The sequence below is a fragment of the Eurytemora carolleeae genome, unplaced genomic scaffold, assembly GCF_000591075.1.
Source record: "Eurytemora carolleeae unplaced genomic scaffold, Eaff_2.0 scaffold38, whole genome shotgun sequence".
Taxonomy (NCBI): Eukaryota; Metazoa; Arthropoda; class Copepoda; order Calanoida; family Temoridae; genus Eurytemora; species Eurytemora carolleeae.
The window spans coordinates 64,545-79,291 of NW_019396060.1; the positions used below are offsets into that span (position 1 = coordinate 64,545).

General features: G+C 35.7%; 1 protein-coding gene across 1 annotated transcript in view; it reads left to right on the forward strand.

The window, feature by feature from the left end:
* Nucleotides 1–14,747, forward strand: part of LOC111708371 (uncharacterized) — a gene marked incomplete at its 3' end in the record, with an annotated part of 40,533 nt that overhangs the window by 15,414 nt on the left and 10,372 nt on the right. The window contains 1 exon segment of the mRNA XM_023481716.1: nucleotides 14,154–14,167.

Below are 14,747 nucleotides of genomic sequence, written 5' to 3' on the forward strand. Positions count from 1 at the left end.
GTTCCTGCGGCATAAATCTGCAAGTCAATTTTATAGTGAAACCATCATTCTTGCTGGGAATAAAGTTTAAATAGTACTGCTGTGAATCAACTCTTTAATTAGAGGCTCACTTGAAATTACATTAACAGTCCCTTTAAAAAATTTAATCCTCTGTATTTTTAGTTCTAAAACTAGGGATTTGGTTACACCATTACATGTATCTAGAGATAAAGTTAAGACGGAGAAGGTACTCAAGACTCGAATATATTGGTCCCGGCATTCACGTCATTCATCATTCTTACAGACATGTAAATACAGTCAATATACGTACAACCAAACAACCATAAACATATACAATATATCATAATAAATCATGTCAACATTCTTTTCTCCATTGTTTCTCAACAATGTTTGATGTTTTATCTCTCTGTAAACTCAACGTAAACCCTTCTCTTCTAGAAGAGGAGTGACATATTATGAGTATGTGTATCTCCAGGTTCAAATAATAATGGGTTGAAGATGTAATCACGGATCCAACAATCATATCCATATCAGAATTAAATTCAAATTATCAAATTAAATCAGAACCAGATTTGACAGGCATACAAACATTCCTCTCCTGGTTTCACACATGGATCTTCTATTAGGATTGAGATTAAACTGGTACACGTCCTTAATTGAGTTCTTTCCTGTCCTGTCCTGTCCTGTATATATTTCTAGGTTAGTTAAGATATCTGTTCTCGTGATAACTAGGGTTTATATCACACTTTTTATCCCGGATTCCGGCGCTGTAAATCACAAGCTGTCAGGTTAGACGCTTTTTAGCGGGATGATTTATCCGAGGTATTTATTTAGCAGGATTAGTCTAGAGATTGAGAGTAGAATAAAGATTAGCTTAACTTGGCTGTAAAAGGAAACCTGGCATCGTGGATTTGGGCATTTTCTTTTTCATTCTCTTCAATTCTACAGGAATGCAAAAACGACGGATTGAAAGAATATTTTCTGTTGGTATTTATGTCTCTCTTTTAAGCCAAGAATGTTTTCTAAAGCATCCAATTAGAATTGAAATAATATCCTGAAATTGGAAGGTTTTCTCAAGGATTAGTTCCCATTAAATATCAATTTATTAGGTTTATCTCGGATTTAAATCCAGAGGTCAGGATACACCAATATATTGGTCGATCACGATCCAGTATATTTACATTAACTCCAGGCGCCACAAACCGGCCGTTTATATGAAGGATTGGAGAGAGAGAATTGATTACATTAAATAGTTTTGTAATCATCCATTAGTTTGGAGCATTGAAGAATATCAAACCCTGGAAACTAATCTTGTAAAGAATGAGGATTGTAAAAATATTCCAGATAATGATAATGATATGTGTTGACGGGATGATATATATTTGGAGTTGGACAAGGTTGGGACGGTTTTGGAGAAAGTTGGCGCATCGTATTAATATAATTCAATAGTGTGGGAGAGAGAGGGTGTTAAATATTCAACAGCCAAGATACAATTTGAGGGGGTGATTCCATTCAGTTCGTTACACACCACACTCACACGCCGTTCCATTCAATTTTTTACACAAAACACTCACACGCCATTCCATTCAATTCGATACACACCACACTCACACGCCGTTCCATTCAGTTCTTTTCATATTATACTTACACGTCATTCAAATCAGTCTTATACACACCACACTCACACGCCATTTCAATCAGACTTATACAAACCACACTCACACGCCATTCTATTCAGTCTTATACACACCACACTCACACGTCATTCCTAATTCAGGTTTTTACACACAAACACTCACTCGCCATTCTATTCAGTCTTATACACACCACACTCACACGGTGTACATAACATACATACTAGGAAATGACAAGTCATTTACTTCCATTACAACGCTTGCCAAGTGCTCACAGCACTTCTGTAGATAGGTTTCTCATCTAGAGCGCATACATTCAGAATAAACAGACAAAAATAAAAATATATTAGGTTTAACTATTCAGGAGCAATATCCACACTTCGTTCACATCCAATAAATAATAATGGATTTTCAAACATAATTATGAGAATGTGCTGAGCAGGGTTTGATTTATTGCAGGTCAGGCAAGAACAGGCAGTTCCTCTGCCTACTTGGAGAAATCATTATAAAGTTAAATTGGCAGTGCACCCGCTCATTAGAGGAGAGAGGTTTCAAAATCATATTCTCCCCTCCGCACATACTTAATCTTGCACTATGCAAATGTGAAGATAGGATAGAAAGTATCCAGTGTGGAGGAGAGGGGTTGTATCAGCCTAGTAGGGGAGGGGAGGGGGGGGGGTATTAGGTTTGCATAAACCAGAACGGGTATAACTTATGGATGGCATCTGTACACAGAGTAAAATGCTCCACATTGCCATTTAAGGTCGTAACTACAAATATATTAGTCATGAGCAGGACTTTAATAATGGGAGTATATTTAGAATAGGTTTATGAATTCTTGGACTGATCTTATTCTTTATGATTACGATACCTTTCCATAAATTGTTTATGTCTCTTTATTAGGATATTGTATTTGATTTTAACAAAAGATTCAAAGCTTGCCCCTACATGTTTGTCTATTTAAAATTAAAAACGGGGTTTGGGTTTGTATTAAAACCGAGCACTACATCAATATCCTTGATCTGAGGGTTAGGGTCAACCCTGGCATACCTCCCCGTTCTTACACTCGACACTTTCACGAAGTTTATTAATTATTTAATTTTCTCTAATCATGATTTATACTAAGAACCCTTGGCCCGGAGCCCTCAAACTTTTAATACAAGAAGTGCTAATCTTCGTTTATATTAATATTTTCTACAATCTTTTATTTCCAGCCTTGCATATTGGTTTAGATAAATCATTTCAATCTTGATATATTGTTAAAAAGACAAAAATGTTAAACCCTAATTTTTGAAGTTTTTGAAATTTCCCAAAAAGATCAGATAAAACTGTCTGAAACGATATAAAGATTCTCTGTCAAGGATACCTGGTTTAAATTTCTGAAGTTTCATGATGTTAAAAAAATCTAAACTCTGATCCTGAAGTGCAGTAAACTTACGGACCCTTTCTTCTTCCGACCAATTTGCAATCTATAGGTTTCCAGGGGCTTGGTCGGTGTCTTACTCAGAGGTGCGGAACAATTTTAAGAGGGATGAATATGGAAGTCCATACTGAATATTTAAATTGGTTTAGAAACGAGGCAATGATATTTTTTTCCGAAACAAAAGTTAAAGTGAGTGTTTGCGAAAAATGAAAGGGGGTATAGGCTTATTTTTCGCCGTAAGCCTGTACCACCCTTTCATTTTCCATGAACACTCCCTTTAATTATTCTTCTTCATCCTATATAACTATATGCACGAAGTCTCGGGGCATAGACTTACATATTTAAATACAATGTAGTTTATACAGTTTACAGGTTACATGACACTCACTAGTATACATACTCCATAAAAAATGTTTTGGAGTAGAGATGCAGTTTTCAACGTTAATGAGGGATGTTTGTTTGTTTAGTTCACGTTCTAATACTTAACAGGGAATGTTTGTCTGTTATTCGTCGGTTATTAGTCTTCACTTCGTCTGTTAGTCGTTGGTTATTAGTCCCTTATTCGTCTGTTATTCGTCTGTTACTTTTGATGTCCTGCGTTTGGTCGGGATGAGCTTGAGTGTGATGGAATGTGATGGTTAAAGATATTTATAGAAGAAGAAGAAGATATGTTTAGTGGACACTTTATCCCTAGGTTTCCTCATCTCAAGGTTATGGGAGAGTATATCTAGAAGGTTGGGTTCGGTTTCAGGTTTAGATATTCTCCCTGCTCAGGGTTGATCAGGTCAAGGTTGACCTGTGAAGTTCCAACGGATAAATTGATTTAATTAAGTATGTAAGATTTTGAGTGCAGAGCAAACAATTGGTTCCGGAAAATTTCTCTAACTTAATCAAATCCAAACCTTTGGGATAAAAAATGTATGGGCTAAAAAATGTTCTGTATCCATTCAGTTCAAGAAAATATTTACACTCGCTTGTCTCGTGTCAGGTTTAAATGATCGTATAATTCGTTGCATTTCATAATAAACGTCAAGGAGGATACAATCTGATGGTTACTTCTTACTCAATACATACAGTTCGCGTTCATTTCTCCGACCACCCAACTTACATCTCATCCTTGTTATCTTCCGTCCTTCTCCTCCCTAGAATACTCTTTTCCGTTCTTCTCACTCACTGTGATCCATTCTTCTTCTCTTCCCTTATACTTCCTTCTTATTCTTCTTTTATTCATTCTTCTACTCTTCTCTCATCCATTCTTCTAATCTTCTCTCATCCATTCTTCTACTCTTCTCTTATCCATTCTTCACACTCTTCTCTCATCCATTCTTTTTTCTTTCTTATTATCAACCATTCTTACTCTTTTCCCATTCAATCATTTTCTTTTCCGTCTTTGATAATTTTTGTCCCGTTCAAACTTTTGCCTTATTTTCAATTTCTTCTTTAAAGAAAAAATCTAATAAAAGATTTAAATGGTTCGGTTTGTAACGATTAGGGAAGATATATATGAAAACAGAAGCCAGGGCTTCACAGTTTCTTATACAGGATCCTGGTGTTAGATTCAAGTGTTTTCATCCTCAACTCAACCCACGCTCTTTCTTAACTAGACACACCCTTACAATAGATATACTTAGGAACAAAATAGTTTTAGATTAAACCAGACTCTTGATGCATTAAACCTACTTTCAGATGAAAAACTAGATTTCCTAAAACCAGTTTTTGTTTTTAAAACTGATTACCTGGCTCATGACGACAAGGAGTTAATAATTGAGTAGATCACACAAATGTAATTCATACTAAACCTCACTCCGACCACACCAGGAAATAGAATGTTTAAAATAGTGCCTTGTACATCCTGGTTTAAAGATAGATAGGGGGGTAAATAATTAATACATTTTGCAAATGAAAAAGAAAGGAGTAAAGTAAAATTTTGACCTTGACATTCCACTCCTAGATACTTTTACTTTAAATACATGCACTCCTAGAACAATTAACCTTAAATACTTCTCCTCCTATATCCTTTAACCTTAAATACTTCTCCTCCTATATCCTTTAACCTTAAATACTTCTCCTCATATATCCTTTAACCTTAAATACTTCTCCTCCTAGATCCTTTAACCTTAAATACTTCTCCTCCTAGATATCCTTTAACCTTAAATACTTCTCCTCCTAGATCCTTTAACCTTAAATACTTCTCCTCCTAGACCCTTTAACCTTAAATACTTCTCCTCCTAGATCCTTTAACCTCAAATACTGCCTTGATTTTCCTACTGGACCGCACAAGTAGTAAACTCAACCCTGTAATTTTCAATCTAAAATATCCAAGGTTTCCTGCAAGGTTGGTTTATATTTTATTCTGTATATATTATTAGTAAGATTGAATATAATCGTTAGAAATCTTTAGTTCAACTTGAGTTTTCTTGATCTTGTAATATTAAACTATTCTTCTCTATTATTTTTCATTCACATCTCTCCCTTCTCCTTCTGTCTTCTTACTTCCTGCAATTTTTAACTTTCTCTTCTCTGCTTCTCTTCCCTTGCTTTCTTTTCCTTCTTTGCTACTAATCTGTTCTCTCTTTTTTCCTTTTATTTTCTCTAAATTATCTCTCTTTTCATTCTTTTTTCTCTATATCTTGTATCTTCTCTCTCCCTCTATTTACTCTTATTCTCTCTTCTACTTTTTTATCCATCTATTTTTTACCCTCTTTTTCCTCAGTCTCCTCCTTAGTTTCTTTTAGTGTTGGATAAAGTACTTCGGTGTATCTAAGTATCGTAGCTAAGGTTGAATCACGACATTTCTCCGCCTTTCACTCAAGATCAACTCAGCATCAACCCGACTAAGTGTTTCAATCTAAAACCAGGTTTGATAAACGCAGACGAGATTATTTTGTCACGACTCCTGTCCTTGCTCCGCTCTATCGCTTTATCTCTATTTAAACTAATTGTAATCTGGATGCAGAAAAGTGTTTGTCAGCCCCCGGGGCGACAGGTCTGATGAATTCTGAGGCAGCAAGGATATTATTTTAGTCCAGAGAGGGTAAACTGATATTTTGGAAGGTTTGATTGTGATTGACGAGTTTTGGTTTGTTTTTGAGTATTTTGGTTTAGGTCTGGTTATTATAGTTAAATGGATCACTAGTCCCCGACCAGATATTGATACAACAAAAACCCAGCAGACGACGTAGAGAAACTCATTTATTTTTGTCATCTTCATCATTATCGTCAACACTTACTTCAATTTTATGTTTAGAGATCTTGATCTTGTTCGGTTAATTATGTCGGGTCCTTAGGAATGCATATACTTTCTCCAGAAACTAATTTAAAATCTTTCATAACCCACTCCTCTTCTCTCTGCGGAATAAAGAGACTGGAAAGGTATTGAGATATTACGATCAACTTAGGAATAGTTTTCTCTTGAGTATTATTCCTGCTGGAGACTTGAACGACGCAGAGCACGGTGGCTGATTGAGGAATCATGCAGTGTCAACATTATCCATTTAAAGGGAGGAGGAAGTATGTGGGAAATATCGGTTTTCATAATTATTTTTTTTTCATTTTTCACCCATGCTTTAAAAAAAATCAATAAATTATTATTGGTTGTATAAATCAAATCTCTAATTCTATTCTGAATTAAAATGTTTCTGTTCGAGTTCTGTTCTGCTCCATCTGGTCCTTTCTTTACAGGAATAAGAGAAATTGTTTAAACCTTCCCATGTCTAATATGCTTGGGTCTGAATTGCGTATTTTTTTTGTTCGTGTCACTTCAGAAAGTAATTTTTTCATGGTTATCTTCAAATTTAGATCTGAACCCAAGATCGAGTCATATCCAAATCTAAACCCCATCCGAGTAAACCTGAACTTTATCAAAAAATGTGAACTTTTATCTTTATCTAAACCTAACTTGAACCTGAGTTTGCAATAATTTTAGCTCTGTCTTGGCGCCAGGTTCATGATATTTTCGCACTAACTCCCCGGGTCAAGGTGTTCTGCACAGTTTATTCGACACTTTTCCATAGTTTCAGCGAACCCCGGAGCAAACCCATCCTTGCCATTTTCAAATTATACTTTTAAAGAGCAAGAGGTTTACAGTGTGGACAGTATAAATTTCTAGTGAAAATATGCAAATAATTATTCATGATGAGGGGGGGGGGACAAGGGGTGGGCAGTTTTAATAGAATTTCTGACATACCACTATCTATTTAATAACAACAACCTTTCATACATTCCATCTATCGTCTTGGTGGATTTCTCTGTTTATTTCTTTGGCAGATTTCTATCTCCAGGTCTATGTTAGTACAATGTAAGATGGTTATCTGTTTACTAGTGTAAGGTTTGATACCGAGGATAGCCGGAGAGAATCTGTATATACACACTATCCATCCTATACATATATCATGTACACACATATTCCTTAAAACCATGAATTTACATAAACTACACTGGGTTAACGTGTTTAAGTATTCTCGACCCCACACAGATCCTTCCCTCCCCACTCCTCCTTTACTGGATATTGGCTAGGGTTACTCAGTGGTAAATCTATTATTACGGAGCTAAGGTCAACCTCATTCATATTCTTCTATTCATCATAACATGTCTCTTCTAACCCTCTTAATATAACTCTAACCCTGCATACTAACTAAATACAAATCCAAAAGTTTATGTTTATGCTAAATCTTGGATTGTTGGACGGAGGAAGGACAGATCTGGTAGGTGAAACTAGTAGGACGGAGGAAGGAGAGATTTGACCGGAGAAACTATTAGGATTAGGACGGATAAATTTCACTGGAGAAACTAGTAGGACGGAGAAAGGACAGATCTGGTAGGTGAAACTAGTAGGACGGAGGAAGTATATATCTGGGAGGAGAATATTATTGGACGGAGAAATGATATATCCGGTAGGAGAAACTAGAGTAGGATGGATGAAAGATACATCTGGGAGGAGAAACTAGAGTAGGATGGATGAAGGTTATATCTGGGAGGAGAAACTAGCTGGGAGGAGAAACTAGAGTAGGATGGATGAAGGTTATATCTGGGAGGAGAAACTAGTTGGATGGATGAAGGTTATATCTGGGAGGAGAAACTAGTAGGATGGATGAAGGTTATATCTGGGAGGAGAACCTAGTAGGAGGGAGGAAGAATATATTTAATAGGAGACACTAGTTGGATGGAGCAAGGACATATCTGGTAGCAAAAACTAGAGTAGGATGGAAAAAAACATGCTAGGAATTAGAAACTAATAGGATGAAGGGAGGAAAGCCCATTGTAGAAGAAACTAGTAGGATATGGAGGGAGGAAAGACCATGGTAGAAGAAACTAGTCGGATGGAGGGGGGAAAGACCGTGGTAGGAGAAACTAGTAGGATGGAGGGAGGACATACCATGGTAGGAGAAACTAGTACTTGTTATATTCGTGTTTGATAAGCTGGCATAGAGTCAGGTTTAATGAATAGATAATTCATGTCTGGGTGGGGCTTCGGCCTCGGCTTTCTTTAGATAATAATCCAAACTAATTATCTTTTAGAGAGATTAAGATTGTTTCCAGGATATTCACATCTGTTCTCATTTTCCTATCCTTAGCAAACCTGCTTATAGAGTACATAAATATATATATTCTCAGGTAGCAAACCTGCTCATAGAGTACATAAATATACATATTCTCAGGTAGCAAACCTGGTCATAGAGTACATTAATATATATATTCTCAGGTAGAAAACCTGATACATAAATATTTATATTCTCAGGTAGAAAACCTGATCATAGAGTACATAAATACATATATTCTCAGGTAGCAACTCGTAGAGTACAGTCAGTTCTATATTTCTTGTTCTTCATTTTCTTCTTGTTCGTACATCTTTCAATCATATTTCGGCTAATTTTGAAAAAAAATGTTTAGACATCCTTGCCGTTTTGCTATGCTGCAAACTTTAGACCAGGTTAAGGTGCCTCCTTTCCTATTTCTATTTGATAAGGAAACCCTAATATTTCTACGAATTTTTCCCACAATGATTGCTAAACATCTTCCATTGGGTTGAAAACTTATAGTTTTTAGACAACCCTGGACATCATTAATTCTAACTGTAGAGAGCTCCAGTTATAAACAGAACTTATTCATTTTCAGATTTAAAAATCTATTTTTTCTGTTGAAGTAATGATAAATTTTTCATAACATGTGAATTGTACATTGTACATTGTACGTTGTACATTTTACATTGTACATGGTACATCGTACATTGTACATTGTACATTGTACGATGTACATTACAAATAGATTGATCTGAGTTTCTCTCGATATCCACAGGCGTTCCCATCAGTCTTTATTTTTACTTAACCTAGAGTATGATAGTGGGTTACAGAACCTTAAACTCCGATAGGATCTTGTACCAAGGAGCAAAGACCCTTGTACTATATCCTTGTATCCTGCTGTGGATAGTTTACGACTAGTTTAGATGAAATTAAGATACAGGAATGTTTTCACTATGGACAAGCCAAACTGAAATATAAAGACTTTCCTCCAAGTGTGAATTAATGAATTAATTAAACGTTTTAGAATTTTTTTGGCCGGATTCTGGTCATCTGATGATATAATGGAATTCCACAGCGGGCGTTAAAGTTCCCCAACCTTGGGTCAACTAGAGATATAAACTAGAGAAATCCTACCTTCATCTTATACAGAGAAACATTGAGGATAAGATCTAAACTTTATTGATCTCAATCTCAAGGTTCGGCTGGAATTTTAAAGAAAAAAACGCAATTGTTTTATGGATGGTCCTGGCCTTATAAACCGTCCCAAATTTTATCTTATAAACCTCCTCCGAACTGTATCTTGTAAACCGTGTCAGAACTGTCTCTTGTAAATTTTCTCAGAAGTGTATCTTGCAAACCTTCTCCAAACTGAATCTTGTAAACCTTCTCCAAACTGTATCTTGTAAACCTTCTCCAAACTGTATCTTGCAAACCTTCTCCAAACTGTATCTTGTAAACCTTCTCCAAACTGTATCTTGCAAACCTTCTCCAAACTGTATCTTGTAAATTATTATCGACAACTTTACAAAATTGACTGAATAAATAATACTCAAATATTCTACACCTTGCATTACCACATAATCTTTAACACAATGCACCATCCATCATTGTAATGCAAGTAATATAAAATGCATTTCTCTCCATATCGTTGAGGACAGCTGAAGAACGCAGTATTATCCGATAATTCCAATGCACATATCTAGATACACATTTGCAATCCGGATATGGCATGATGCATTCAGAATTTAGCATGCAGCAAACCGGATACAAAATGCATCATAGATTGCATATATTAAGCATTATATTATCACGATTTACCTTAAATGTCATTTTTCTGAAAATCTATGAAGGGTATATGGATGATTAAAGACTGCACGGTTTAAAGTTTGGGTTGGGAGAGGATTGAAATATTCTTAAATTTTGGAATTTGGTAAATTATTTACATTTGAATGGAGAGGCGGCAGTGAAAGATTGCCCCTGGGAATATAAAGATTTATGAGGAAATTTTACAGGAATATTTACTTATATGCACAAGGGGGGCGGGGGGGAGGTTACTTTTACTTTCCTTACCGTGGGGGGCCAAATAGGCATCATTTATAAAGATAAGAGAAGGAGGTCCTAATATGAATGTTTATAATTGGTTAGAGGCGAGTAAACCTAATCATATAGAATAATAGATGAATAGGATACTCTAACCTAATCCTAGAGAAGAATAGATGAATAGGATACTCCATAGCCTATTCCTAGAGAAGAATAGATGAATAATATACCTTAACCTATTCGTCAACTTTCCTGACTATTCTTATTACAGCCTATTAAATGATTTTTACCAATTTAAATATTCGGTAAATTTGCCTAAACTGACCAGAGTGCATTTAACTATACAAAACTGCACTTAAATGCAAACAGTTTTTTTTTGCAAAAAAAAAGTTTAAAACATTGTTCTAACTTGTATAATTATGAATACAAATAACAACGATGAATAAAAAAAAGATTGTGCAAATCAACTGATATCTTATATTCAAGTGGATTGCATGCCTATTGCCTTGTTATGCAATCTATCAATCTGTATAATCTTTACCATTTTTCTAAACCATTTACACGAAAAAAATCGGCGAAATCTGTAATTTGAATAATTCCGTTTAAATTGTAGTCTCGTGTCTGGGATGCAAATATTAAATTAGCTGCATTTCTGCATAAATAATTTTGAATAATTTCTCATTTGAACTATCAATTTAAAATGTTTTCAAATCTATGATTTATTTCTTGTTTTATATTCACTTTTTGAACTTAAAATCTATACAAGTCGAACAATAATTAAAAAAACTCCACTACAGAGTACGCCAATGTTCATTAAAATATTTATGTTCTCCAAGCCCCCATTAGACGTCTGCCTGTGTGCCTGGATGGGCCTAAGTATCCTCCCGGTCACGCCGCTGTGCTACTCTTAATTATAACTTCTATGTCATGGAAAACTCATCCTAGTCCTGCCATGGTCTCGAGTAGTGGTTTCAAGGGTATCTTAGAGTATGGCTTTTGTTCTCCTAACCTACCCGCAGAATACTTCTAGTCTTAGTCTACCCGGATAATAATTCTGCCAAAACATTCCTGGAGTAAGATACATATGGAACACACCTACCTGGAGTAGGAAACTATGTAACACACCTACCAGGAGTAGGATAATATGGAACACACCTACCTGGAGTAGGATACTATGAAACACACCTGCAAGGAGTAGGATCATATGAAACACACCTACTTGAAGTAGGATACTATGGAACACACCTACTTGAAGTAGGATAATATGGAACACACCTACTTGAAGTAGGATAATATGGAACACATCTACCTGGAGTAGGATACTATGGAACACACCTACCTTGAGTAGGATACTATGAAACACACCTACCTGGAGTAGGATACTATGAAACACACCTATCTGGAGTAGGATACTATGGAACACACCTATCTGGAGTAGGATACTATGGAACACACCTACCTGGAGTAGGAATAGGATACTATGGAACACACCTACCTGGAGTAGGAATAGGATACTATGGAACACACCTACCTGGAGTAGGATAGTATGGAACACACCTACCTGGAGCATGAAACTATGAAGGACTTTTACCATCCTGAGTTCAAGTTTAATTTCCTAAAAATTCGCATGCTTACCCATTATTTGCAAGGTTTACAAATTGCACAATTTTACAGACATTAGTATGTGCATCCTGAATCTTCTCTAGGTCCAACACTTGATAGTACATGTGGGGTGGGGGGGGGGGAGAGATGGGGAGGAAAGAATTCATGCATTTACCAAAGTTTAGAAAATTCAACCATTTTAATGTTTCTTTGAAAGAGGAATATAGAAGCAATTCATTGATAATGCACCAATACATGCCATTGATAATGCACCAATACATGCAATGGAAAATGCCCCATTGCATACCGATGACAATGCATGAATGCATGCATATCTTGAGGTCTGGAAAGGAGATGTTATTGGTGAATAGTTGGAAGAGAATAGTTCCCCAACTGAGTCCTGTATCCAAGGTTCCTTTTATGGATTTGAGGAATACATCAATCCTTCAATTCTTCTTCAGGTTTCCCAGATGACCCAACCGTATATCTACATACACATCGTATATGCGCATCTATTAAACTATTTTCTACGCATTCCATGTATATTTCCATCTCCTGCCTGCTGTATGAAGGATGGATAATTGTTCCGGTTAACTCGACGCGTAAAACAAATAATTTCTCTTGTGGAAATAAAAAATTTGACAAACTTCCTTCATACTTCATCCATCTTTACTTCTTTCAGAGTTTGACACACGAGATATTACTTACATACCTTTCATTATAAGCAACACAAAACAGTTGAAAATTGGGTTACCCCCCCCCCTGGCCCCTCTGAGAAAATTCTCGAAGATTCTCTCGTCCTTGAATGTTTTGGGTCTGCAGCAGTCCACCGCATTCCTTTGCCTTGCGTCATTTCATATACTTACGCACATTCTTCTTACGCGTACATATAACCATTTATTCACGGCCCTTGCCCAGATTATGCAGCTAAAGGTTCATTTTCTTCGGTCATTCCTCACTTTCACACACAACACAGACTTCTAACATTTTGTATAGTGTGGACACATTACATATATCTTTCCTATATCAGTAGTATCTACTATTTTCTCACAATTTTAAATCTTAGAAAATATATTTTAAAAATCTAAATCTGTCTCATTCTCCGTCGCTTGATGAAAATTCTAATAATTTTATGATTTCAAAGTTAAGTTACGAAGCGTGAAACGGGGAGGGTGCAATGTTTATTTTTACACAAGACTGCGTGTACACATTGTTTTTTTCCTATTCCACTTAAAATACTTTAAAGCTTATTTCGCACACTCATGGTTCCCTTGATGGTTAACTGTCAAGTTTTTGTGGTTAAGTTTGATTATGGTTATCTCTGTATATCTGAACTACCAACTATCTATATAAGCATATACCTATAATAATACCAGGGTATCTATATATAAGTATGCAGTAAGAAACCAGAATGTTCATGTCACGACTTTATTTAACATTTTCTGCATACAATCCCGCCTCCCACCTGAGTCCTCACGCCCCCATACAAACTCATGCGGTCAAGCAATTTTTAATTTTCCGATACCCATCTTTGTCAGCACCAAACATACTTCATACTAATTTAGTACCCTGAGAAATTCTAATCCTACACCTGAGCCTATTTGTTCTAATTGTACGTACTAAGCTGAAAAGTTAGTTTTTTTATGAATATTGAAGAAGGTATTTACAAGAATAGCTGCCTAAACCAAACCATTTAGATTTATTAATTAATCATCAAAAGAATTGAGTTTTTTCCATAACCTCTGATTTTTTAATCCCTATATTTTTGCAATTCAATGTCATAGACCTTAGATATTCAAAACTATGATAATATAATCTAAGTTTGAAATATCAAAGGTTTGCACAATCAGGTTCCAAAAATACAGAGATTCGAAAAAGACTACTCCTTTGTAGAGAAAATATAAATAATTTAAAAATTTATATTTATTATTTCAGGAGGCGCAGGAGAGGTGGAAGATTGAGTATTCTGGACACAGTGACCTCGACCTCGACCTCCAGGAGTTGGAGGCCGCAGAGGAGACAGACGGAGGACATCCATCCTCCCAACAGACCCAATCTTCTTCATCTATCTTCATCCTTTCAATCCCCTCCTTTACATTCAGTTTTATCAATGAACTTGATTTGTTAAATCTTAAACTTTAAATCTTATGATATTTCTGTAAAATTCTCAAATCTGTTTAATACGATTTGTTTGTTTATTTTTAATCCATGTTAGTATTGCAAGTGATGGATAAATGACTTAAATAATCCCTTCCTCTCCCCAATAAACATGTTTATAAACTTAGAAACCTTTTCAAACCCAATCAGCCAAGTATTGTCAGTGTTATCTAGTACCCTGATATCACCCTTGTTTATCCTTCCATCCTTCAACCCTCCAATATTTAACCTTTATATTTATATACTTGATTCCGTGCATTAAACCAGTGTATTCACTGTTATAATGAATACATGAGAACATACGTCATCCAATTCTACAGTGAAGACCTTGCTATTTAACAGAAACCATGCTGATTCTTAGAATTTAATACC